This window comes from Anas platyrhynchos, chromosome 2 (genome assembly GCF_047663525.1).
Source record: "Anas platyrhynchos isolate ZD024472 breed Pekin duck chromosome 2, IASCAAS_PekinDuck_T2T, whole genome shotgun sequence".
Taxonomy (NCBI): Eukaryota; Metazoa; Chordata; class Aves; order Anseriformes; family Anatidae; genus Anas; species Anas platyrhynchos.
Genome location: NC_092588.1, coordinates 142,015,066 through 142,041,531, shown reverse-complemented (window position 1 = coordinate 142,041,531; position 26,466 = coordinate 142,015,066). Strand labels below are relative to the sequence as shown.

At 41.9% G+C, this 26,466-nt stretch overlaps 1 long non-coding RNA gene across 1 annotated transcript; it reads right to left on the bottom strand.

The window, feature by feature from the left end:
- Window positions 1-19,947: 19,947 nt before the first annotated feature.
- Window positions 19,948-24,548, bottom strand: LOC110351569 (uncharacterized). The gene is made up of 4 exons (XR_011807286.1): window positions 24,339-24,548; window positions 23,472-23,647; window positions 21,561-21,992; window positions 19,948-21,153 (listed from the first exon to the last, which is right to left on the bottom strand). It is a non-coding gene; the product is annotated as an uncharacterized lncRNA (long non-coding RNA).
- Window positions 24,549-26,466: the final 1,918 nt, after the last annotated feature.

The window sequence follows — 26,466 nt, the reverse complement described above, 5'->3', positions numbered from 1 at the left end:
AGTTAATCTTTGCCAATACTTTAAGGGTAAAAAGTGTCAATTGTACCTTACTAGAAGCAGTCATTATACTCCTGTGTTATTCTCTTTAGTAGTGAAACAGCCACTTCAGACTAGATATAGAGAATCAGAGAATCAGAAAGGTAGAAGTGTGAGAACTCATGGGTTGAGACAAGGACAGTTCACCTGGTAAAGCAAAAGCCACGCACGAGCAGAGCAGAAGAAGGAATCCAGTTGCTGCTCCCACTGGCAGGCAGGTGTCAGCTGCTCCCAGCAGAGCTGGGCCCTTCACATGTAGCAGTTCCTTGGGAAGACAAACACCATCACCCCAAATGTGCCCCCCATTCCTCCTCCTTTCCCCCAGCTGTTACTGTCGAGCATGTCACTGCATGGTGTGGAACATCCCTTTGGGCAGCCTGGGTCACCTGTCCCAGCTGTGTCCCCTCCTGGCACACCCCCAGCTCCTCACTGGCCGGGCAACATGAGAAACTGGAGAGGCCTTGGCTCTGTGAGAGCACTGCTCGGCAGCAGCTGAACACCCATGGGTGGTTACCATGATTTTCATCAAAAAATCCAAACCAGAGCATTGTGTGAGCATCTATATAGAAAATTAACTGTCCCAACCAAAACCTTGACACTGACAAAATTCTCCTTAAATAGCTTCGTTACCGTTTACTAAAATACAACCATTCATAAAGTTTCAATTCATCAATCCCAATGAAACTGCACAGTTTCTGCTTTGCTAGCATCTAAGTGGCACTAATCTTATATTGGACTTGGTAAGAAACTTACTTTCATGGAAAACCCTCCTTGCACGTGTATGTTCTAGAGACTCTGGCAGTCAGGCAGCAGCTACTGGACACAGAGGCTTATGAGCTTTGCATTTTGCAAAGCTTCTGCTATGAATAGGCTAGGGTGATAAAAGAGATAAATGGATGCTATATGCTGGATGGTTTCACAGAGCCCTTGTCCAGCAATTATGCTGTTTGTAAAAAGACATATATTTAGTTTTTAGTGACACACGTGAACTAAAGAAAGTAAAATATCCCACATTCTCCAAATGTATGAAAAGGTTTAAAGACACCTCCTGGAAGCAAATACCTTACAAAAATGGGGTTATGTCTTGTTAAAACAATTCAGACTAGCAACTTCATTCACTGAATTTATCTAAAATCAATAGGCATAGCATATTCCTGGTGATGACGGATTTGCAGCTTTCTGCTACATGCTAATAATGGCATGTATTTTCTTCTAATTAAAATGGCAAGAGCTATTACTTTAAAACTATCTTAACACGACTGATGGAGTTTCATGTTGGTTAATAATATTCTCCATTTGTTTCTCACCCGTTTATATGCTACCGCTCAGTGTTAGCAGAGCGTGACACTGCCAGATGTGCCTGCAGAACTGAGATGAGGACATACAACCAGTGATAGCCACGCAAGCCCTTCAGCTCATTGACATTACTGTGTGCTTGGGAGGATGGAGGGGGAACAGCAGAGCAGCCATTTGCTTCTTGGCAGAGCCTTTTACTGCAAAGCATCAGTCACGACATCCTGCTTTTTTGAAGGGCCTTTGTCAGGAATCATTCCCTCTGGTTTAGTGTGAACTTTTAAAGATTCAAGCTCTTTATTGACAGGAGGATTTTAATCTTTACTATATTTACATGTGTTATTAGAATTCGAGTAATTGCCCTGGGTGAGATTATTAAATTTCACATTAGCTGGATACAAATTCTTTAAGCATGCAGAAGAAAGGCACTTTCCCTCGTACCTGGGAAAAAAAAAAAAAAAAAAAAAAGACTTTTAGAAACTTTTTTTTTTTTTTTAAAAAAAAGAGTGTGACACATCATAATTGGCTAACTTCTTGTTTTCTTTCTTTTCATTATTTCTTAAGTTTACAACTGGCATCTGCTTTATGCTAGAGATAGGTGTGGATGCTGCTGTGAATGTCCAGAGCGATTAACCACATGTGTGAGCAGCTCCTCACATAGGCAGTCCCTGGCTCGAAGAGCGAGAGACAAGTCTGTGGCTACATCCATGTGTCAAAGCATGGTGGCAGCACCTAGAAACCACATTCTTGACTACTCACGTTGCTTTACTCTGGGCATCCAGCCAGCTGGTGGCACAGGCATGCCCCACTGGCAAACAACCCAGGAAACCATCTCATCACCTGTGGAGATATGCATTGCCTTCTCTCTTCCTGCAGTGCCCTGGGAAAGGAGCTTTCTCTTCAGGCTTTCTACTTCCTCCCCCAAAACCTCATGTGTTGTGTGTGGCAGGGGCAGCAAAGGCTGGAGTTACAGCGTTGGCCCCTGGGTGAGCCATGCAGCCAGGGCTGGGGGCTGCTGGCAGGGCTGGACAGGGTTGTGGTGGGACAGGGATGTGGCACCCTCACCACAGTGTCCCCACAGCAGTCTTTGTCCTTTGGAATAGCTACAGTCACACACAAGTGAGAGGAGCAGCCTCCTTCTGCCCTTACATTATATATACTGATCTGTCAATCCCATAACAGCCATCGGTTACCAACCACATCTAATACAGGGCTGCCACTTGCTCATCCGACATCATTCTTCCTGACACAAGGCATGAGTGCATAACCAGGTCTGTGATAGCAGGAAAAGAGGCACAGCAGCAGAATTCTTGCAGAGTGAAGCAGTTGGTGCTGAGGACCAGCTGTCCACTCTGCCTGCAGCTGGGGGCTGTCTTGGGCCACCTCCAAACACCCAGAGCTGATGGGAGCACCCAAAGTGTGCCTACAAAGTCTGCTCAGCTTCACCCAAAAAGAAACCAATTTGCATGCTCTCAGACTACTCTGTGTGATAAACGGTGATGGTTTGCTTAAACTGTGCTCTTCTGATCAGAACCACAGCGATGATGTGGACACATGGCTGCTACCATGGCTTTGAAATGTCCCAGTCAAGGAAAAACCTTACTTATGACAGTCATCTGCTCTGGGTCCTCAAGAAACAGGAAACATCACAATTCATGATTCCTGTGGCCAATAGTGTAACACTTTAATATGAACTGGGTTTAATCAGCCTTGACAAGGTAGCAGAATCTGGCTATTCAAATGACAGAAGTATAATTTTGGATCTTCAGGACATATGGTTAAAATCACTTATGTACGAAGAAAAATATTTACATCATCAAAACTAGAAATGCTGAAACATATGGAACATTATTTCTAACAACCTAGAGAAAATGTTGCCCATTAGCAGTTCTCGTCTTCTCTTTAGCAAGACTAATATTAGTCTTCATTTGTTTTCCAAATGACATTGTTATTCAGTAAATAGAACATGAAGCCAAGGAACAGAAATTGCTCAGTTCCTGGCAAACTTTTTTTCCCCATTTTGCTCAATAATCATGATTATAATGATTTTATTCATAAGTCACATTAAGTTTTTCCCTATGGTAAAATTAAAGGCAATGAGAAGTGAATGATCTGTTCCCTAAATGCAAAACTAAAAGCAATACATCTTGCTCCTACATTAAATAACCCTATTTATGCTCCAGATAGTCAATGGCTGAATCAGAAATGACTGCTCTGATGAACCCTGGCATTCAACTCTTCTTTTTCTTCTTGTTTAATAGCAGAACAAAATGTCAGTCTAATAAATTAAAGCATCAAGATCTATATATCTATGAAGACCCCAGAATGTCAGAAAGATTGATACTAAATTGCTGGATGCAAAGTCATCAATGTCATCTGAGAGATCAGGATACAAGAATCAAATATGACACTGAACAGATAGATTTGTACCCTGTTTTATTCTTAAACATGTCCCATCAACTCTTTACATTTCTTCCACTGAAGGGGACAAGCTTTATGACTAGTAGGATACTTTGGTGTGAACGCTTTGCTAAATCGGGGTATCCTATGGAAGCAGAGGCATGACATCATTTTCTGAGATTTTGTTTTAGTAGAAATTAAGTTCTTACAATGGGAGGGAATACTCTGAAAATCAGGCACCCAAGTGAAAGCACCTGGAGCCTGAGGTTAGCAAGAAAAATGTAAAAAATAAAATAAAATAAAATAAAATAAAATAAAATAAAATAAAATAAAATAAAATAAAATAAAATAAAATAAAATAAAATAAAATAAAATAAAATAAAATAAAATAAAACCACCAAAAAAAAATATATCCATCACCACCAACAACCAAAACCTCACTAACCCTCATTTCACTATTGCCTCCTGAAAGGTCTAGTGGCCAGCACCAGGTCGTCTCTTGATACTCTTTTTCTTTTGGGACTAAACCAGCTGATTTTTTGGAGGAGGAAGGAGAAAAGATGCCTTCTCATTCACGATTTGACACTTCACCACAATCCTGAACCTGACAGAGGACACAGAGAACTGGAAGTAAGATAGGCTGCAATGATTCACTCAGCTCAGAAAACTGCAGCCTTGGGAGACGAGCAACTGATGTGTTGAGAAATGAGTGACTGATGTGTTTGTAAAATGCACTGCAATTTTTTAATATTTGCTTGGCATTTGGGGGGTGGGGTGCAGTGTCAGTCTTCTGAGTTTATACCTGTCATCTACAGCAGACTGAGGACATTTTAGGGAAGAAGACTTAATAAATCTGTTAAGCCTGTATGTATATAAAAGGCTCTGTAATAACAGTGACAGCATTTACCGGAGGTATCTGAATTATTTTGGAGAAACGTTCACATAGAATTTATGGTTATGATGTTCAGCAACTCACCAAACCTAAAGCATGTTCGATTATGCTTAAATGATATTTCTTGCTATAATCAATGCTGTGCCATGTCCAAGGCACAGCTCTTGCAGAAGGAATGTTCCATCAGTATTTCAAAAGCAAAGTTAGTTACTTGCATGTAACTGATGCATTAAGCATCAAGGGGATATGCAGTACCATACAGGTTACTGTAGCGCAATATAAAAAGAAATCTATTGTAGAACAAAACAGTGCATCTAAGCATTGTACATTGTGTTTGTCTTGCCAATAACAGATTCTATAGGATGCTGAATTTTCTTCAAACTTAGTGAGGTCCTTTTTAGGATTATCTTTTGTTAACTTGGAAAAACTGATGGTGATTCCCTGGGGCGGTGTGAGATGGGAAAATTACAAAGACATCTCAGGATATACCACTCTGTCACCCTACATGCATGTGAATGACTTCGGTTGACAAAAGCAGCTCTGACCAATGTAGATGTAGGCTAGCCTGATCAACACGCTTAGCCTATAGCAGTTGAAATGCCTTAGGCAAACCAAAGGAAATTAGAGACCAAAAACCTCAAAAACTTGCTGGGCCCTGAGTATAACTATGAAAATAATCATTTTTTTGCTCATGACTCCACTGCCTGAGACTAAACATAAGCAAATAGTGATATCTATTTCTTTATTCATTTATCTGTCTTGTTTCCAGCTGACTGAACTTCAGGAATTCATGTCTGTCTAGTTTATACTGAACTATTTGAATTTAATCGATAGTGGCTGAAGGAAAATGTGATCAATATTGAAGCCACATTCCCAAAATAAGGAAATTAATTGCCTATTTCAACATAGAATATTTGAGAAGCAACATGTTTACAAGAAATAAAAGGTCTCAAATAACTTCCTTTCATACTTATGCATGCATATACATACAGAGAGTATGTAAGAATTTATATGTATTTGTACCAGCCATGGCTGTGGAGTTCCAGGTACTTGAAGGGAAAAATATGTCCTCTTTCCATGCCATGAATTTCTCTCCAACTACATGTGGAAGAACATTAAGATTTACAAAGCTATTATAAATGACAGGTTAAATCTCATGGGAATCTGTATCTTAATTGATAACCATAAAGGCAGTGCAGTAAAGGTTATCTTGCAACTATATGTGGAACTCACTTTCATAACATGACGTACTTCCTCTAGAAGTTATCTTCAATCAAAGAAACTGTTTGCTGACGTTATTAATTAGACTTTATCTGAAAGTGACCCTATTTTGTCTTGCTGTGATCTTTTATGTGAGATCCGACAAGGACGGGAACTTGTACTTCCCACAGATCCTTTTGCTTCATATATCTTAGGTGGATTTTTTATCCCCAGATTGACTACATCAAGTGTACAGACCCTTGCTACTGCATTCTGAAACCCCTGCTCAAACAAAGGCTGGCATGTAATGGTGTCCTCCAGCAACTGACTGCAGAATGTTAGAAAATGACAGCAGAAAGCTGTGGGTTTTTTTTTTTTGTTTGTTTGTTTGTTTTGGTTTGGTTTGTTTTTTTATCCGCTTTTTGGAAAATTGAGATTTTGTGGGGGGAGGTACACTGACAGAAAAAAAAATAGTATTGTACTGTAATATTTACTGTAGCAATAATTTGTGTTATTACAATTAATACCACATAATTTTCATTGTGAAAATATATTAAAAAAATAAAATCTAGTTTTTATCTTGTAAGATTGGCTTTCATCTCCCCCCAGCTGCAGGCAAGAAATTCACCTACGCCTATCAGGGGAACAGTTTGCCTCCTTGCAAATGATCGGGGACCCACACCCTGAATGATGGCATTGTGGGAACAGCAATTTTAAAATCTTCTTAGCCTGTGAAAGAGCATCATGGCTTCAGGCAAACATAGCATCCTGTAAAGCTTTTTGATTGGCAGCTTTGGCATTGTGGTCTCTATTTTCCCTTTTCCTGCCCAGGGGACACATGAGTGACACGTCACTTTTGGCACTTCACAGTTTCTGAATGGTTTTTCCATCCCCAAAATGTTCTGCCAAACTGACTTATTCATGTGTGGTATCAGCAGATGTACCGAATTGTTGGACCATTTTCTCCTCTGTTCTAAGGGGGACAGGAGGATTTGTATCACTTTCCTCACACTGTTTCTCTTTTTCCGAATGACATTTACTATATTCATTAAGTACCACATCAAATTGTTACAAAGAACAATGGAGTGTGAGGCAGTGTATTTATACTGTGCATGAAAGAAAAAATATTTTAATTACTTCAAGATGTGAGATGTGAAACGCAAGCACTGGTACTGCTCAGGCTGTTCTACCTTCAGGGGTACTGGGCAGCATGAGCCATGTATAGGCTGTGCTCCAGATGCTGGTCAGGAATCCAGTACCAAATACAACAAGAAGTAAGGGCACCGAGGGAGAAAAAATAAATACATACATGTACTCGAATGAGGGTGGAAAGGCCTTGCAGAGGGATCTGGATAGGTTGGAGAGCTGGGCGATCACCAACCGCATGAAGTTCAATAAGAGCAAGTGCCGGGTCCTGCACCTGGGACGGGGAAACCCTGGCTGCACGTACAGACTGGGCGATGAGACGCTGGAGAGCAGCCTAGAAGAGAGGGATCTGGGGGTCCTTGTAGACAGCAAGTTGAATATGAGCCAGCAGTGTGCCCTGGCAGCCAGGAGGGCCAACCGTGTCCTGGGGTGCATCAAGCACGGCATCGCTAGTAGGTCGAGGGAGGTGATTGTCCCGCTCTACTCTGCGCTGGTGCGGCCTCACCTCGAGTACTGTGTGCAGTTCTGGGCACCACAGTATAAAAAGGACATGAAACTGTTGGAGAGTGTCCAGAGGAGGGCTACGAAGATGGTGAATGGCCTGGAGGGGAAGACGTACGAGGAACGGCTGAGGGCACTGGGCCTGTTCAGCCTGGAGAAGAAGAGGCTGAGGGGAGACCTCATCGCAGTCTACAACTTCCTCGTAAGGGGGTGTCGAGAGGCAGGAGACCTTTTCTCCATTAACACCAGCGACAGGACCCGCGGGAATGGGGTTAAGCTGAGGCAGGGGAAGTTTAGGCTTGACATCAGGAGGAAGTTCTTCACAGAGAGAGTGGTTGCACACTGGAACAGGCTCCCCAGGGAAGTGGTCACTGCACCGAGCCTGTCTGAATTTAAGAAGAGATTGGACTGTGCACTTAAGTCACATGGTCTGAACTTTTGGGTAGACCTGTGCGGTGTCAAGAGTTGGACTTGATGATCCTTAAGGGTCCCTTCCAACTCAGGATATTCTATGATTCTATGATTCTATGATTCTATGATTCTATGATTCTATGATTCTATGTAAAGCACATAAGATATAAAGTCAGTGTAAGCTGCTGTTGGATAACAGGACTGTGAAAATAAATGTTGTTTCCCTGTTCACTAAGGAGGAATTTGGATCAGTTCCTTCCCAGGAACAGACTCACCAGAGGATTTGTCCGACCTGAAGGGCCAATGGCAAAAGTTATGGAGCAAATAAGGATTTGGAGCAAATCAATTTGCAACAACTTGCTTGACCAGATAGTTTCCAGCCAGATGCTCAAGAATGAAATGGATGAGCTACCAAGTGGAGTGAGCAGACTACCACTTAAAATCAGACTAGTACTGATGGACTAGAAGACCAATGTGATGCTAATTTTAAAAAGAATAACAATAAATAAAAAGGGTCCAGAATGAGCCACAGAGCTATTGACCAGTAGCTCTGCCACCTGTAATGCTCACACTATTAGACACTGCCATGAAGAATAGAATTAGCAAATGATATATCGGAGGAGACGTAATTGTGTTAGGATAAGAATAACCAAGACAGCTTTTAATTAAACAAGTTGTTCTTTGTTAACTTACTGCCCTTCATTTGAAGGAGTCAGCAAACCAGTGTCTGAGAGCTCCAGCTGGTGTCATGTACTTAGATTTCCAAAAGTTACTTGACAAATTCCCTTATCAAGGGGCTTTTCACCTAGTTTTGCTGCCAGAAAGGAAGAGAGATGGCCCTGGCCTGAATAAACTAATTGGATAAAAGACAGGAAAAAGAGGATAAGAATAAGTAATCAGTGTTAGCAATAGATGTGGTTACCAGTGGGGTCTGAGTGTTGCAGCACAGTCACAGATGATCTGAAAATGGGAGAGCAGAGAGGTGGCATGGCCTGCTGGTGACTCAGAGTTATTCAGGGAGAAAAGGACAAGGGCTGCTTGTAAAGATCAGTAGAAGAGCCCTGCAAGTACTGAGGAGCTGGGAAAAAAATAAAGGAAATGAAGTTGCATGTAGATACATACAAATGCAAAGCATTAAGAGTTTGAACTGACTGAAATGCTTGTGCTATAAGTATACCATTAAAACTGTCATCTCAGAGTTAAAAATATATACACCAAACATTAGGAGTTATTAAGAAAGGAATAAAGAACAAATCCAAACTGACAAACCTCTTACAGTGCAGTAGTGGATCCCATGGTATTTAATATCTTGCTGGTGTCTGTCTGAGCAACACTTTTCCATGCATTTCTATATGTTTTGCCCATCTGTGGTAGGCTTGAACATTTTGACCTGTGATCATACTGAAAAAAGCAGGGGATTTTAGAGTAAGCCTGCACTGTTTAGGCTGGCAAAGGAGTCAAAACGGAGATGTTATAAATGAATGACCCCTGAATCTGAATGGCCAGCATGGAATTGATTAGAGGCCAGAAGATGACTGGGCTCATATTAATTTGCCAGCTAGGATAAATACAATTTTTTTGCTCATATAAAATGACCAAATTAAATCATTGCTGGCCTTTATGCTACTGTTTGCAGAAAGTATGCTGGGACTTTGTTGTTATTCTGTTATTTCTTAGGATTGATTGAGATTAATCAGAAAGCTTTTGAAACCTTTACATAGCATTAGAGGGATTATTTGAATTCATCAGCATCTTTAGTCCAGGTTCTCTGACTGCATAACAAGTATATATCCTTTCACTTTTCCCTACAGGAACTGCACTTTCAGTGAGTTCAACACAACACTGAAAAGTTCAGAAAAGTAGAGCTGTGTTAAGGGAAGAAAGAAAACAAACAAAATTCAGTATCTGTTAAGTGACAACTTCAGGAGCTACAACCTCCCTTTGTTCAGCAGTTAAAGAGCAACATCGGTAAAAATGCAATCTGACATAAAGAGGAACTTCCACACTGGGAAAATCTGTTGTACAAAAAGAAAAGAGGTGTTACAACAAGCCGTTTCAGGGAAAATGTGTGTTTTAGATATGACTAAGAAACAACAGTTCTCCCAGGGCTGCTATTTTTGCTCATCTTTTGGCGATACAGACCATGTGATATATTTAGCTTAAATCTCATCTCACAATTTTTACAGGTTCAAGAACCCTACAGAAATGTATCCTACTAAATTCTGACAAGTAAAATAAAATAAGTATCATAAAATAAGCATCTTCCTTTACTAGTTGTTTTCTCTATATACGTCTTCTTTAAAGATTTTGACTGAAGCTTTCTCCTTCATAAACCAGGCATTGAGAAAATAGCAGTGCCAAGAAACCCTAATCAAGACTTAGAAGAGCCTGTTGCTATGGAAATAACAACAGGCTCTTCAATGTGGTCGCATCTTCAATGAGATGACTTGTGCTGCCTTAAAGACCAGGATGGAAGGAAAAACAAAACAAACTAGTAAATAAATAAAAAACAACACATGAGTAAAGCACATGAGTAAAATAAATCAACTGAGCAAATCAGTGGGGTAAACTATATAAACAATTAATTAATTGTGAAAATCTGGTCTTTATTAATAATGCTTACACTGGCTCTTTGTACCTGCAGACAGAGTGACCCCTTCCCCCAGGCAGGGTAGGTAGGGAGAGGAATTGCTTGCACCCAAGTACCCCAAATGAGTTTTCTGTTTTGCTGCATATGTTTGGTTGGGGTGGTTGTATCTGTTCTCACTCAGCAGTGCTGACTCCATAGGTCCAGAAAGTATGACCTAGCTTTGCAAAAGTTAAGAGTTTTCAGAGGTAGAAAGCAACCTGCTCCAAGGGGAGTGTGTGTGTGGAAGTGCTGCAGTTAGTGCTGCCAGTTCTGGTGGGGCCCCACAGTCTCACAGCCCCACAGAAATCCTATGGCAGTTTATTCTACATCCCAAATTAATCCAGATAGACTGTCCAGGTATCATTTCTATCCCATCAAAATCGAGGATGCAGTAGCCTGCATCACCAACCTGCCTGTCAGACAAGTCCCCAAACACTAGTTTTGTCCTTTCAGCTCCCCCACACCCCAACTGTTTGCTTCATTTTGGCCATCTAATATATTCATTTCTATTATATATTGACTATCTAATTCACTTAAATTGAGGCAAAAACATCGCTCTGTACTGCAAAAATTAACGTAATGTCAGGAGTAACAAGGTTTAATCCTATCATCACTACATCAGTTCTTGGGAGTTTAATAGTCCTCCTTTTGCTTAGTTGGATCCCTAGGTGATTACTGAAGCTGGAGATGCAAGCCAAAAATTGTGCCTGGAGAGTCGACAGCCTTGGTGGTGAGGCAAGGTGACTTGCGCCTCTGTGGTTCTCATTCAGGATATCTTGTTTCAGATGGGTCTCACCACTTTGGTAATGCTCAAGAAAGTAGAGTCAGTTTAAAGATGAAAACTCAGGTTGTTGAACGACAGCTGAGTATCTCCTGCCAAGTAAGATGACCAGATGTACACCCATTCTAGGGTGTCACAAATAAACAGAGATATTGTGTACCCCGTACCTGGATACCTGGTTTTAGATCTGGACAATCATCCGACTCCTGCAAAACCTTCCAGCAAAGCTATGTCTCTCACTTTTTGGGAGGAGAATGTGGGATATGATATACAACATATAAAAGCCCATATTATAGAAGATGCTTAAGTCTAGTGTTGGCAGGTGGATCTTGTAAGCCTGTATGTTGTGAATTCACACCTTAATACCAAGCAGATCCAGCTTCTTGTAAGCCATTTCATGCTAACAATGACTACAGCGATACTGCTTTTATAAACTAGAACAAAATTGTTTAGTTATTTCAACTTTTCAACTGTAATTCTGCACCTTTTAATTTAACCTCCTATGGCCTCAGGAAAAAAAGAAAAACAACAAGAACAAAGAAAAAACACAGGAAGTGTTAAGTCCAATGCTGGTAGAAGGACATGCTCTAAAAGCCTGATTATCCAGATGGAACAGATAAATCTGTTACTCTTTCTCTAAATATCAACACTGCATAATTAGCAGCTGCTAAAATAATGGAATCCAATTGAAGAAAAACATGGCATGTTCTACATTCATTTATTAAATACCTTATGTTTCCAAACAGATCTTTCCATATTTGCTGCAAAACTCTGTGGCTTCATCCTCTAAACAACTGGGCAAAAATGACAGCACTGAAATGAGCTATTACTATTTCCATCAGGAAGATATGGGGAACTGTTCTATATCTTTGAGGCAAAAATATATATTCATCAAATGGAAAAGCTTTAAAAAGCTGCACTATCTAAGATATCAGCATCCCGTCTCCCTTGGAGACAGCTAAACCCCACATTTATCTAAATTATCTTGGTAATATGACAGAGTGATTGCTCACTAATGGTCAGTAACAGTTTTCTTTGTCATTTTCCTAGTCATTACCTCCTCAGAATGAACTCCAGAATAAACTGCTGATGCATCGTGACTGGAATATAAAGCACGCTTTACAACAGAGACAATTTCTATTAAATTCACAAACCTGTACATTGGACTTCTGACATTTTCATTTACGAAAAATAATACCCCTCTATTACAAACCCTGATAAGCTTGGAGATATTTTGTGCTTAAAACAGAAGCAAAGCAATATTTTTTTTGCACAGATGTCTTTCGTTTTCTTCCTTTTCTCCCCACAGCTATTACTACACAGGGGCTACATTCTGTGTAAGGTGAAGAGCACTGTTCAAAGAAGACTGGTTTTGTAGATACTGTATTTTATGGCCCATTCAGCTCCATGCTTTAATTTGGATGTTTAAGTCTATTTGCCCTTTTTTAGGAGCTGGAGAGAGTCACGCTGATTACAGTGTGAATTTCATTTTGCGTGCTGAGTCTGAGAAAAGCCCTTGCAGAGTGCTCATGCACATGGCAGCTGATTATCAACTCCTTCTGCTCCTCTTAAAGGGTGGAGATTTTCCGTGCTGACCTCCTTTGCCTTTATTTCTAATTAAAAGGGGCTGATCTCCATGCAGGGAGGGAGGAAATGAAAAACTCCAGCAGAAGTAGCAAAGGAGCCAATGTGTGAAGCTGTGTGATTGTGAAATACCACACCAGCCCAAGAAAACTGGTTTAACTAATAACATCACAGTGACCACACAGGGGGATTGTATCTTCACCAGTGTCACAGATCCTTCAGGATGTCCGGGCAATTGTGTGCCCGCTTTTGGCAACCATCGCTACAACCTGGCATTGCAAGAGGTAAAGCCAATGGACCGGAAAAGACGGAGGCCAGTACAGGGCTACCACAGAAAGCGCCACCACAGAGCTACCTCAGTAGCGATTTATTAGTACAGATACAGTCCTAAATGCTGAAGAGTTGGAGAAATGCTATGGAACATCTGCATATGTCTTCTGACCTTTTCTACAGGAGATTCTGCCCACTTGCTGTAAAAATGGGTACTGAAAACATGGGCAGGCATGGGCAGTGACTGTGGTGCATCAGCCTGTGAGTATACCCTCACCTCACAGATCTCAAATGCACCTCCAAACTTGAAAAAAAAACAAAAAAAACACATGCACAAATAAGCTATAGATCCAAAATATATATCAATACATTTTTAATCTCTGTTGTAATTAGGAAGAAGGATCACAGGACGATCTAACTCCAAAGAAAGTAGGTCATCAGAGCACAAGGTCTGGAAGATTTAGATCAAACTTCTCTTTTTCTTAAAACAAGTCACCAAACGACATAATGTCTCTCTTTTTACAGAGAATGCCATGCGTATTTGCTAACCTGGTTTAACCACAGAGTTCAGGTCAAGACATCCATCCTCAGTTTAGCTAACCCAGAGGTGCACAGCTCACAAAAGAAAAACAAGACATAGGTCATGCAATACATTGCAGAGCCTTCTGAGATGCCTTTGATAGAGGACTCCCAAGAATGGAAAGCATTTATTTAATAGCATTCAAGTTCTTCCAAAAAGTGCCAGACATTGTTGTCAGTTGTCAGGCCATCCCTATCCATGGAGAGCAGAGAGACTGGAGAGGAGCAGCCCCAAGCTGCAGTTCAGTTGCTGAGCCATGCCCAAGGACTGCACAACCCTACCCTCATTGAGCTTTTGGCTTGCTCATGGTGATGGATGGATGGATGGATGCAACAATTTGTTGCCAGCAACTTTTAGGTAGAACTTTCCAAGCAACACAGTTATATTCTTCTTTCTTAAAAAGAGAGAAGGAGACATGGAGCTGAAGTCTGGCTGATCTTGAGGTCTCTTCCAACCTAGAAATTCTGTGATTCTGTGATTCTGTGTGATTCTGTGAAACTGCTTCATATTTATTGCCTTCCCTGAAACATAATGCTGAGGATTTGCATATCTGTGTAGATGTTAACAGCAGATCTCCTTGGCAGGAAATGTGTTTACCTGAGAGGACAATAAAGGACTGGCACAGAAATAAAACATTTTTCCCTGCCAAAATGTCAGTGTGTCACAGCTTGTCATGTCTATTCAAATTCTGTTCTCTTATTTTCAAAAAAACACTACCTTCTAAATGGGATCAGTCTCCTTGAGGGCTGTGAAACAGAATGGTGTATCTGTTCCATGCACTGATAGATATATCGCAGGAGGACAGGGCTGGGGAGTCCTCCCAAACCGTGTGAGTCCTGGCCCAGGGGGTGAGGGAGTTAAGGATATATGGTAAGAATCCCCACTACATTAATGTTTTAGCATGGACTTAATTGTTATCTAGTATTCTGAAACTAGATGAAATTCTAAATTTTCTAGATGCAGAGTAAGAAATATACCAAGAATCTGAGAGTGTAAGAACCAACAGGCTGAGCCAGATAAAAGCTCAGAGCAGCTCATTATCTTATCCCCAGTGCCCAGCACTGCATGGACATTCACATTTGGCATTTTGTGGCAGCAACTGAGTACCACAGTTTAATTAAGCGTTTTATGTCAAATGCTTCATTCTTTTAGACTTGCTGAAAATGTCATTTAATGCCCTTTAAGTTTCTGCATGGTGAGAAACAGTCACTTCGTTTTCACCTTCTCTATACTTCTCTATAAGCCTCTATTTCCCAAGTCAATTTTTATAAGTTGATATTATATGGAATGTATTCCCTTAGACAAGATTTGAATATTAAATAACTGATTTGCAAATCAAGCAACTTAATGAAATGTTTTAAAAATAAAGCTAATATCCCTAAGAAGAATAGCTATTTGAAGGCGGAGAGCAGCTCAGATAGTACTGAGATGAGTCAGATTATTTTCACTATTTTATCTTTTACTCTTGAAACAAACTTAAAGCACACAGAGATTTGAAAATATATATATTGCTGTAAGGAAGTAATACAAATATCAACAAGAACCACCTAAGTATGTGGGAGAGGTGAGAGGAAGCAGGAAGAAAGGGAGAAGGAGTTTAAGCTAGCGTAGAAAATTTCCTCCCCAAAATCATTTGAATGTAATAAGAAATTAATTTATTGTATGTATTTCCCACTACAATTATTATTATTACTATTTTTTGACCCAGGTTGCCAATCTACATGTATTCTCTTGATAAGGACCCCAAACCTTCAAATGGCCTGCATCACGCTCTTGCAGGAACTGAAAATCTGCACTTAAACTTAAAAGAGGGTTAGGGTGAGATATAGCAAAACTTTGATAAATCAATTGAATAGGAAACTGTCAATGGTTAATTTATAAGAAAGTCATTTAATTCTTCAAGGTGACTGAGTCTTTCTGTCCCTTACCACTGTGCCTCAGAACTTGGCAGGCTACATAATTGTGATAGCTCTTTTCACTACGCAAAAATATCAGACAGATGTTTTGACCATTAATGAGAGTTTAATCCAGGCTGGGGCAATCTGAGACCCAAGACCCACAGGATCATAGAATCATTTATGTTGAGAAAGACCAATAATGTCATCAAGTCCAAACACAGCTGTCCCATGGTCCTTGTATGAGGGACACACGGGGTAAAGGAAATAGTAATACTGCAAAGAACAGCAGTGGAAGACAGAGAAGAAGTCTGGTAAGAAACTAACAGGACAAATCATGTTCCATTCCTTTTGCTCAAACACAGCAGGGAGGCAAACAAGGACTGGAAACTGAGGCCACAACTGGCAGGGCAGGAGCAAGCAGAAACACTGGGTGGTTAGGAGGTGAAAATGTGATGCAATTAAGAGGGGACATGGAGAGTGACAGGAGCCATTCAGTAAGTAGATTCATGGTCAGATGAATACCACTGAAGAGGTCAATCTGCTGCTTAATGGACTGGGAAAGCCTTCAAGTACTACAGGATTTTTTTGCACCAGGGTTCACTGCAGCCAAATTGTTAACACAGTTAATGATTGTGACAAAAAAATGCTAAAATGTCAGCTTAAACTAAAGAAAGAACCATCTGGAGAGCATGGAGTTTAAGGGAAGAGGGGAAAGAAGGGTTAAGGAGTTTGGGTTCTCCCATTAACTGCTGTGCCATAGCTCAGGGCAGTGGCAGAGTAATGCTGCAAAGCATCTCCAGCCCTGCTGCAGCTGCACCCAGCCCATGCAGGATCCTTGCTGTGGGACCAGGCTGCCAAGGGCCTTGAACTCAGGAGCTGAGGGCTGGGGGCACCTCAGGACACCCCTCTGGAAGTAGGAGCTTGAGGCAGTCACTGCCGATCACGCACTGGGTAAGTCCCTTACCAGGCTGTCCTCTGAAGTGGACTAAGGATAACTTCATTTTCAGTGTTACACATATACTTGCACTGGCGTGGAAAACAAATTTTTAAGAAAATTTGGTATTTTGAAAAGGAATGGGAGGCCTTTTTGACCTTAAATGACATGCACAGTTCTCTAATCCTCTCAGAAGCAACCTCATCACGTCATGCTGACAATTTAGAGGAACTCCAGGCCACTCTAAAATCAGAGGGCATATGATTAGCATTAAACCGAAAAGCATTTTAATCCTGCCGTGAGATTAAAAGGGTGCTGAAAAACAAAGGAGCTCTCCTGTCTGCCTCTAATTGAAGTATTTCAGTATTTTTCAGTAAAAGAAGGGAGTTATAGAGAAGAAACGCATTGGGTGGACGGCAGTGTGGTTTGATTGCTTTCCAGATTTTACATCCATCAACTTTGGGAAATTGCTGCAGAGCCACACCAGTGTCTGGTCCGCAGCCCTCAGCCCTTGCTCAGTTCAGGAATGGCTTATCTGCAGCTCCCTAATAGGGAGGCTTACAAATAAGTGGCTCAGCCCAGTAAAAGCCACTTTATAAGCTGTCTGATACAATACAAAGCTTCCTTCTTTGATTAAAAGGAACTAGATTTATAAGAAGACAGCAGTGGTAGGCCTTCCTGTCAGTTAATGAGAGCACACTGTTTTATTAGAGCAGGAAGGCCAGTAAAAAATTATAGGTTTAGTCAAAGATACTTTGACAGGGAGAAAAAAAAATCAAATTTTGATGAAACACCAGCTCTGCTCCCGTCCAGTTCCTTGGGGAGAGCCTCCATGATTTCAAGGGCCACGAAATCACTCCCTTTCTTGCTGTGTCAACAAGGGACAAGTCTTCCCCAGATATTTCCCTTCAAATTAAAATATTCAAGGGAATGAGCGTACAAATGACATATATTGAATTAACTTATTTGAAAGGGCTTCATTCATTCAGGGTTGGTTGCCCAGACGGCTTCTTCGGCTTCAGTTGCATATTAGTTTTCCTCACATTCCTATCTCTGTGCTTTTCAAATAGTTTATGAAATGTAAGGTACAAAATATATATGCTAAAGATTGAATCTGAAAAACACATGCACATTGGCCTGCATTGACCAAATCTGCATTTCTGAGGACCGAATTCAAGCACCATACTGGGGCTGCAGAGTCAAGAAAGCAATTCCTTACAATTAGGCTTCAATGATCACTACTCATTTCTGAAAATGAAAGCTGCTGACTTCATGTGTGGAAGTGCTAGTGGGTTCATGGGCTGGTTGTGACTGAGAACAGATATCTTCAGACCAGTCCCCAAATCCTTAAGGAGGTTGCCTGAATGAACTATAAATCTCTTAATTTATTTCTCAATCTTCAGGTACTTTCACACCCTGGGTTAGTTTTACTGAAAACAAAGAACCAAACAAACCAAGGTTGCTAATTTTAAATTGATTGCAAATGCAACAGTGTGGCTAATTATATTTAATGTCATAACTCGATAAGTGGATCACAGCAGAGAAGAGGAAGTGTATCTGGCAGCTCAGTATTTCTAGGGTAAGCGTGTGGTAGATTTAGCCTTTGCTTTAGGAATGTAATTTGGGGACCAAGTCCCCAGAATTTTAGCGGGGGTTTGGCCAACTTGTCCTGACTTCTGTATCCCCATGGAGGAAGGTGCTGGAGCTTGAGACCAGCACACCTCACTGCACTGGTCCTCCAGCTCTGTATAGAGGGCCATGGAGGAGGATGGCTGGCTCTGTCTGCTGTCTGAAGGGGTTGCCTGGGGGCCTATTTCTGGACTGTTTTGCTCTGGTTTCACTCAAAGTCCCATGCAGCCTAGGACTCCAGTGGCAACCACAACAATGGTGAGCAGGAGATAAAGCATGACTTTATTGCTGCTTTAACACACCTTGTTAAAATGAACCTTACAACCTAATGATTTTAAAATTACTCTAGAGAAGGCCTTCTTTCATCTACTGCCAGACAAGATAATGATTTTGCTGTTCATTTTTATTTGTGCTCTTTAAAAGAGGAAGCCAAATGCAGACAGTGCAAATAAAACTAATGCCCTTAAAAAACTGAAGACATAAATATTGAATCGATGGAACAGCACTCTTAAGCATGTGAAACCCATCTCTAGGATAATAATAGAGACAGCTAAGAAGTGAGATTAACTTGAGATTTTTTTTTTTTTCTGATAAGTTTTTTAAAGAAAACTAATCTCTTTTCTGTTTGCAAGCTGATACTTCAGAGGTTCTGGCTAGGCCTGCATACATGGCAGCTTTCTCCTCAGACATAAAGTATGGTTCTAGTGCAAAGGTTTACACATTAAATCAGCAACACAACGAATAACAATGCAGAGGTGCAAGACATAATAGAACATTGCTCATGAAACTTCCTTCAACTGTTTTTGTGTCATTATAGATCAAAAGTTCATCTCAAAGACTCTGGTGGGACTTTTCATTTGCCAAAACCTGAGCAAGTACTAGTAGTGCAGCAATAATCGGGCCCATGTAGAAAAAAAAAATAATAATAATATTGCATCTTGAAGATTTTTTAATAATTTTCCAGCATTTGAAATCCTCAGATGACTGTGGGATTTTCTTAAGAAAAACCAACATGAATTGAAGAACAAGCAGTGCTCTGCTGCAAGGAACTTTCATCTCTAGGAGTGCTCAGCATGACAGGGGACATGCAGCTGTTTTCCCAGAAACGTTTCCCTCAAGAGGGAAGCATTAATTCCAACGTGACTGTAAAAAAGTCAGAAGCCTGAAGATCTTGCCCATTAAAACACAAACAAGAACAGCTCATGCCTCCTCTGTCATTCCAAGTGTCATCCCTTGAGCAATCTTAGGAGGACTGGCACTAATGCTTATTTCTGGCTATGCAAGAAAATGCCTGCCACTTAAAAATATCAGGAGTGAGGTGAAGTAGAATTGCACGGTGGGGTTGTCCTTCAGTGCAGATGGCTAACTTCAACCATACAGAGAGCATCTGAATTATTTAAATGAATTAATTCCTTAGAAATTCCCCATGAAAAGTTTGCATGTTAACAACATGGATGAATAACCTTATAAAAGGCAAATCTCTGAAAATTAAAGCCAAATTAAGAAGGTATTGGGAGCTTCAAAATTAAGCTCATCAAGCACTTTAGTAAAGTTACATGATCTGGAAAAAAAAAAAAAGTCTTCCCAGAGCTACAGAATTATTCACCTCTTTCAGAATTAATTAAGAAGGGCAATTGAAGATTGACCTAAGCAGAATAGAAAATGGTTATGTCAAAAAAAACCAAACAAACAAAAAACAAAAATCTAACCAAACAAAAAAACACCTTGATGTTGAATTCACAATGTTGGATTCACAAGCAAAGTTGGTTGGTTGGTTGTTTATTTGTTTTATATTTTTTAATTAAAAAGAAAAAAATCTGATGAGGAAAGCAATGCCATGATGTTTGAGTGTTTATGGGAGGGTGGCAGAAGAGCAAATCCCTTGTATGGAAGCTTATGCCAGGCCTCTCCTGCTGCCATGAGCAAGAGGAAGAAATACCACAGGACTGAATGACTGTAGAGAGAGGGAAGGAGCAGGGCAGAGGAGAGCTTTGATCCCTTAAGGTCTCATTCAGTAAACAACATTCCCTTGCTTGACCATCCTCCTTTTCTTAGTCAATGTAGATTTAAGTGACTTTTTCCTATTAGAGCTACTTGGGCTTTTCAGCCCTGCCCATGTTTATGACCAGGTGACTGGTCATAACCATGTCATGACCATGTGTCATAAACATATGTCATTTCTATCCCTGATGTCTTCAGGACCCCCCTTGCCCTACCCTCCCTTCCTCCTGCAGTGCTCAGGCATCCTTCCCTCTCCTGCCTTCTGGGCACCACATCCCCATAGCAGGCCACACAGATCTGCCAAAAGTCTCTTCAAAAATGAGCAGCTGTGAGCAAGTTCCCACCACTCAAACATGAGCCTGATGCACTGATCTAAAAATAAGCCTTCACAGCCTGTGGGATGTGACAGCCCATTACAGCCCTCTCCTTTCCCCTGCTGGCTGCGTCCCCATGTGTTAGCAGTGGCACAGCTTCAGAGGCTGCGCCCAGCAGACCAGGCTCCATGAGCCTGTCCATGCCCCAATATAGGAAGCAAGCAGCCGCTGAAAAACGAAGGCAGATCTTTGTGTACGTGTGTGTGTAATGGCTCAATGCAAATAGTGGTCTAGACAGCAGTCTGAGACAAATCAATACCTGCACTGAGGCTCATCGTGCCCCAGTAACTTCTATGACCTGCATGGCGAGGCTCCTGCTGGACAAAGGGGGAACCTGTGCTCCTGAGGGAAAATGCACTCCAGAGTAAATTCTCATTAAGTGAAAATTATTTGTTGATGAAAGGTTAAGCCAGTTGGCAAGTGGACAAAAGAGGGATGTACACTAGGGAAAGAGCAGTGTAATGGTCCCTGATAGATGCAGAGCTGATGTTGTTGTGGTTCAGTGTCAGCAGCAGAAAATACTGCAGCGTGCTGCTCCTTCCCCGTTAAGCACAGCTACTTCTTACTGCATTTTTAAGAGTGTGTCCACGAGTCCTACAGAAGAAATGGAAGAAATTTATTTTTTATCAGAAAATGAATGGAAGGATCTTTTTTCCATCTTTAATTAAATATTACAGAGCTATACATTTCTAAGAGAAATTTGGTCAAGTAACAATGTGTCCGTCTCCTCTCTCCCCCCCCCCCATTAAAAACCAAGCAAACACTACCACCAACAAAAAACCACACCGTATGATTATATTCTGATTTTCTTATCATGTTAGATACAAGAACATTCTATATAGATCTGATGAAGCAGCTTTTTCATTTACATTTCAAAGAAAAAAAAAAAAGGACGTGAATCATGCAAGAAAAGAAAAGTAGTAAGACAATTAAAAAAAAAAAAAAAAAAAAGAAAGAGAGAGAGAGAGAGAGAGAGAAGAGCATCACATATCTATAGATACCTCTCAGAGATACCCTGGAAAGAAGAGCATTCCCATCTCACAGTAGCTTCACGCCTGACAAAGGCAAGCCCTTTCGACCATTTCACTCCAGAAAGCAGAGAGCTCACTACCTCTGTTTGAAGGGTGAGATGAGGGCGGTTTAAAACCTTTTTAAGCACTGTGTGCTGGCATCACCCCGTTAGTTTGTGCTTCTTCAGGTGTGTTGATGGAGCCCGACCACTGCCCCTGTTCCTGGGGAGGGGGATTGGAGGCAGATCCTGTCCCCCCCTACTCTGCTGGTGCCGCCGATCTCCCAGCCCCTCGCTTCCAGCCGCCAGCAAGAGGCAGCCAGCAAGGGAACAGCCCAGCGGAGAGACAGCAAGCACGGCGATTTCAGCAGAGAAAGTCGGTCAGTTGTCAGTGGGAAGCAAATGGGTTGGAACCTAAAGGTGACTGAAAGAAGAGACCCAGATTACCAGCACTGTAAATTGGATTAAAATGAAGTCCTGCGAAGAAAATCAATGCAAAGCAATAAGGGAGTCAAACCGAGAGCTTCTGAGACAGGCACCCCTTGACAACCGATTCCAGGGAACAGGTAGAAAAGAAAAGAAAAATAAAGTGAGTCAATCCAAAACTGAATGATAGAAAAAGGCAAGTGGAAATTGGAAGAGATTAGAGAAAAAGTCCAAGGATTATATTTTATTTTTTTAATTTTTCATGTTTTGAGACAGATATAAGTCAGCATACAAAACAGAAAATGGGGGAAAAAGTAAAAGAAAAGGGCAATTTTATTTATGCCTTATAGAGGGTGAAATTAAGTATTTAATTGCTTAGGAATCACTTTTATACCATGAATTTCTTTACATGGAAATAGACTGATTGACGTGCAGATGTTACTTTTTAGAAAACAGGCTGATTTTTTTATTTTTTTCCCAATGCATGTGCACTCGCAAAACCTCTGAACTGCGTGTGCCCCCACTACATGCTCAGAAAAAAATGCATTTTTTTTCCCCTCTTTTTCCCCAGGGTCGTTGATGCCGGCAGGCTGCGGGTGGCCGTGCCGGGAGGTGTCCCGGGGAGGGCTCAGCCTTCCCCCGGCGGCTCCCGTAGCACCGCTGGATGTCACTGTTGCTTCGTGGAAGACAAAATCTTGCTGACAGCCCTTTGACAGCTGACGCTGAGTAAACAAACGTAGACGCATTTATATCCCCTTCTGCAAAACTGTTCTGCACAAGGATGGAAATTACAGAAAGACTGGGCAAACCCCCTGCCTCCCACACGCATTTCTGATGGATGTTTTGCAGTGATTGCATTTATGGGTCCTTTTCAGGCATCTTTTCCATAAAAGGCTTCTTTCTGCAGTCCCAAAGCCTTTTTTTTTTTTTTTTTTTTTTTTTTTTTTTTTTGTGTGTGTGTGTGTGTGTGTGTGTGTGTGTGTCTGTTCCCTTTCAAGTAGCTTGAGGTGCTATTCAGCTGGCCAAATGAATACACGTCACTCTCTTTAAAGTCAGTAGAGAGGAACAGGCAATTCCAGGAAAGTGATTCATCCCACCTTAATGAAAATTTGTAGCACATGGCTCAGATAGTTGAAGTCTTGAAGGCTGCAGTTTCTCCTCACTGACCCTGCAGGAGCCTTGGGTGACCAGCTGAAGGGCAGAAAATCAGATGAGATGAGCCCCACCCATTTTACTTGATGCTGGGACCTCTGCAGCAGGGTTTTCTTGGAAGCAGTGTCTAGATCTTTCCTAAATAAACCTCTCTGTGCTATTAAACATCTTCTAGCCAGATTACTACACCTTCCAGGATGGGGAATGGTTTGAGAGAGCCCTCAGTATGCCCTACAGAAAACAGACCAAGAGCTGATCTGATATTTCAGTAGCATGGACAGTCACATTCCCATGCCCAGAAAGGTTTCCATCACTGCTTACTTACCAGTGCTGCAGCCTATGTTTAAGAAAATATTTCCTTTTGCTATCAGGTACATAAAATCCAGTTGGGTGTTAGTTACCCAACCCAACACGAATGGTCCATGTCATGAACTGGCAGCCGTGGAGCTCTGTACAGAGGCACAGTGACAAGTCCAGGTCCTCTTCAGAAGTCAAGCAAGTCTGAACAGCATAAATAAGGAGAACAAGAAATTTCTCATAGTTGCCTGAATCACTTCATGGGAGGGAACTAAAAGAAGAGGTGGATCTGGAGAATTAAAATGTAATTGTTCCCACAGAAAGTTAACAAATTTGGGACTAAAAGTCATGAACACATGGCCTGAGAGATTTGCTGATTTCAATTAAAAATGATGGCAAAACCACTAAGTGGAATAATGCTAGCTGTGCATAATGAGTAGAAACACTCTTCAGTCCCTGCTATTTTCAGCAGTGCTCTTTTCATTTTGTACCCACAAATAAATGTTGTAGAAGGACTGGTATGGGACAACCGTCATTTAACATGGCACAGCCAAGTGTGTGAGTCACCCAAAGTTAGTTTCAGGGAATCAGAATGAGTTTCCCAAAGGAAGGCTTCTAGGGCCAAGCACCTGGAGCAGGGCTCCTCAGGGACATGACAGCCCATTTCCACATTTTTCCCCAGCAGAAACCTCTACCATTGCCTGAGTCTTTGGGCTATTGATACCTACAGGGATGGAGGAATGAAACTCATCTCCCTGGTGCATGTACAGACACCCCATTTGCATCTTCTGGCTCTTATTTCTTTGCCGTCGGTAGGTTTGTGCCTGCCAGTGTTCTCTTCAGCCCATGGGCAGCCAAGCACACCCCACCACATCTCTCAGCCCACCCTGCTCACCTGCCTGGGCTTTTCCAAATGGTGAGAGGCTGCTGTGCTGCCTGCCCAGCCAGGGCAAAGCTGCCCATCAGCTGTGGGCAAAAAAAACAGAGAGTGCTCAGAGGGGTGCTGCCAGGTGTGGGGAAGGATGAAATTACAGACCTCTGCCTCTTCCAGTGCTGGGGTGCTTGCACCAGACTCCACAGGTCCATGGACCTGAGTAACATCGCTCCCTCCTGGGACTGCTCTGAGCAGCACGCAAGGCTAAAAATGTCCATTTCTGCAAATGGACCTTTATAAGTATTTTTTTCCCCTGATTTGCTGCCTTTATTCCCATTACCCAAAATGTGACTGGTGAATTATAGAAAATGGGGTAGGCATGCATGGGAAAATTATGTCTGCTTGCTTTCTGAGCTGTTTCATGGCATGTGTCCCTCTGGTGGCTGAGGAGAGTGGCCTAACTCATGCTCATGGCTCAGGCACTTGGAGATCACCATGGCAAGGAGCTGGAAAACATTTTTCATTCATGTTCCATGGCACAGGGAGGCTCGGAGAGCAGCACAGCCCACCCCATGCCACGTGCTGGGGCACCCCAGTCATGCTGGAAGCACTTTGGGGAGGCAGTGACAGCCCAAGTAGTGAGATAACAGCATCACAGTGCGGCATCCTTTCAGAAAGCTTTCTGCATTTGCTCTTATCTCCGCGAGTTAAATGTATGCAAATTAAACTTGACTGGTAGCTGCTAAATAGGTATTTCTTGCCAAGAATATCTGCTCCCTGGGGTCTCCACCTCTCTTGCGTTTGCAAACTGCATCAGATGCCGCATAAGTCATCCTCCAAAATATGCTGACACTGATACCAATATCAGGCAAAAAGCTCCCAGCCCTCCCCGCTTTTTCCCTTTAATCTTTTTTTTTTTTTTTTTTCTTTTTTTCATGATTTCAGGCTTTGGCTTTTACATTTCTAAAGCAATTAATTTTTTGGCTGCCGTGCAGGATCAACAGGTGTGGGATGACTGGCATGGCCCTGATACACTCCATCTGTTTGCTGCTGATAAGGTAATCCTGCGGGCTGAGGGGCAGTATCAGCAATGAGCTTAAGAGGCAGCAGCCTCATCTGCTTGCAAAGGAGAGCAGGCCCCACGGCCAGCATTGTTATTCCACAGGAACAACTGGGTGCAGACTGCTTTTGCAGCACGGTGGGAAGGCTTCCACCCATGTATTGCCCCCCTGTGAGCGATGATTCAGCTGGTACAGTTGTACCACTCTGGCAGATGATGAAAAAAAAAAAAAAAAAAAAGGCCAAAAACTATTTCTTTGCGAATATCTTGCCCCCCAGACTGTGATTTCTGAATCAACCCAATCAGTTGTTGCTTTGCTTCTTTACCTCCATAGACACAGGGGTCATGATTTCATTTTCATCATTCAGTGGGAAAAGATGACTGCCTGCATGCACATTTGGGTCTGTTGTTACCGCAAGGAATTGTGAAATTTCAGCCAACAGCTTTTGTGGTTTCTTCTATTGATTGTTTCTGCTCATAGCTTTCATTGTGTGCTCACCCAGTGCAAAGACAACCTTTAGCTTCTGCCCCAGCAAATGTATGCTCGGCCTTAAGGCACCGGGCAGACCTGACTGATCTCCCTGGAAAACCACAGAAGTTACCAGCTCATACCCAGCCCTCTGGGATGGGAAAGACCCAGAGGACACTTCCAAGCTGCCACACACCCTATAACCCAAGTGGGCAGCACCAGCAGCCACATCAGCTGCACACAGGACAGGTTTTCCTGCTGCCCACTGAGGAGGCTGGTGTGAGAGAGCTGCTGCCATGTGCTGGATGTCATGCCCTGAGCATGAGCACAGAAAATGACTCTGGTGAGCAGGGCACTGCTTGGACGAATGGGAGTTATCACACACATTGCAGTTTTGGGAGTAATTAAACATGTATTTGTGTGTGCATGAGGGGAAAAGGAAGCTTTTTTATGCTTTGAGCAGCTGATGGTGCTAGAGACTGCACCATCTGCTGGTGAGCTGAGCAAAGGAGTTTCCAGCAAGGAAAAGTGAGGATTTTTCAGGTAAAAACTGGATGCACACAATTGATTCTCTACTCAGAGAGAGCTCCATGTACAGTGCCTCCTCTCCAAGGTCCTGA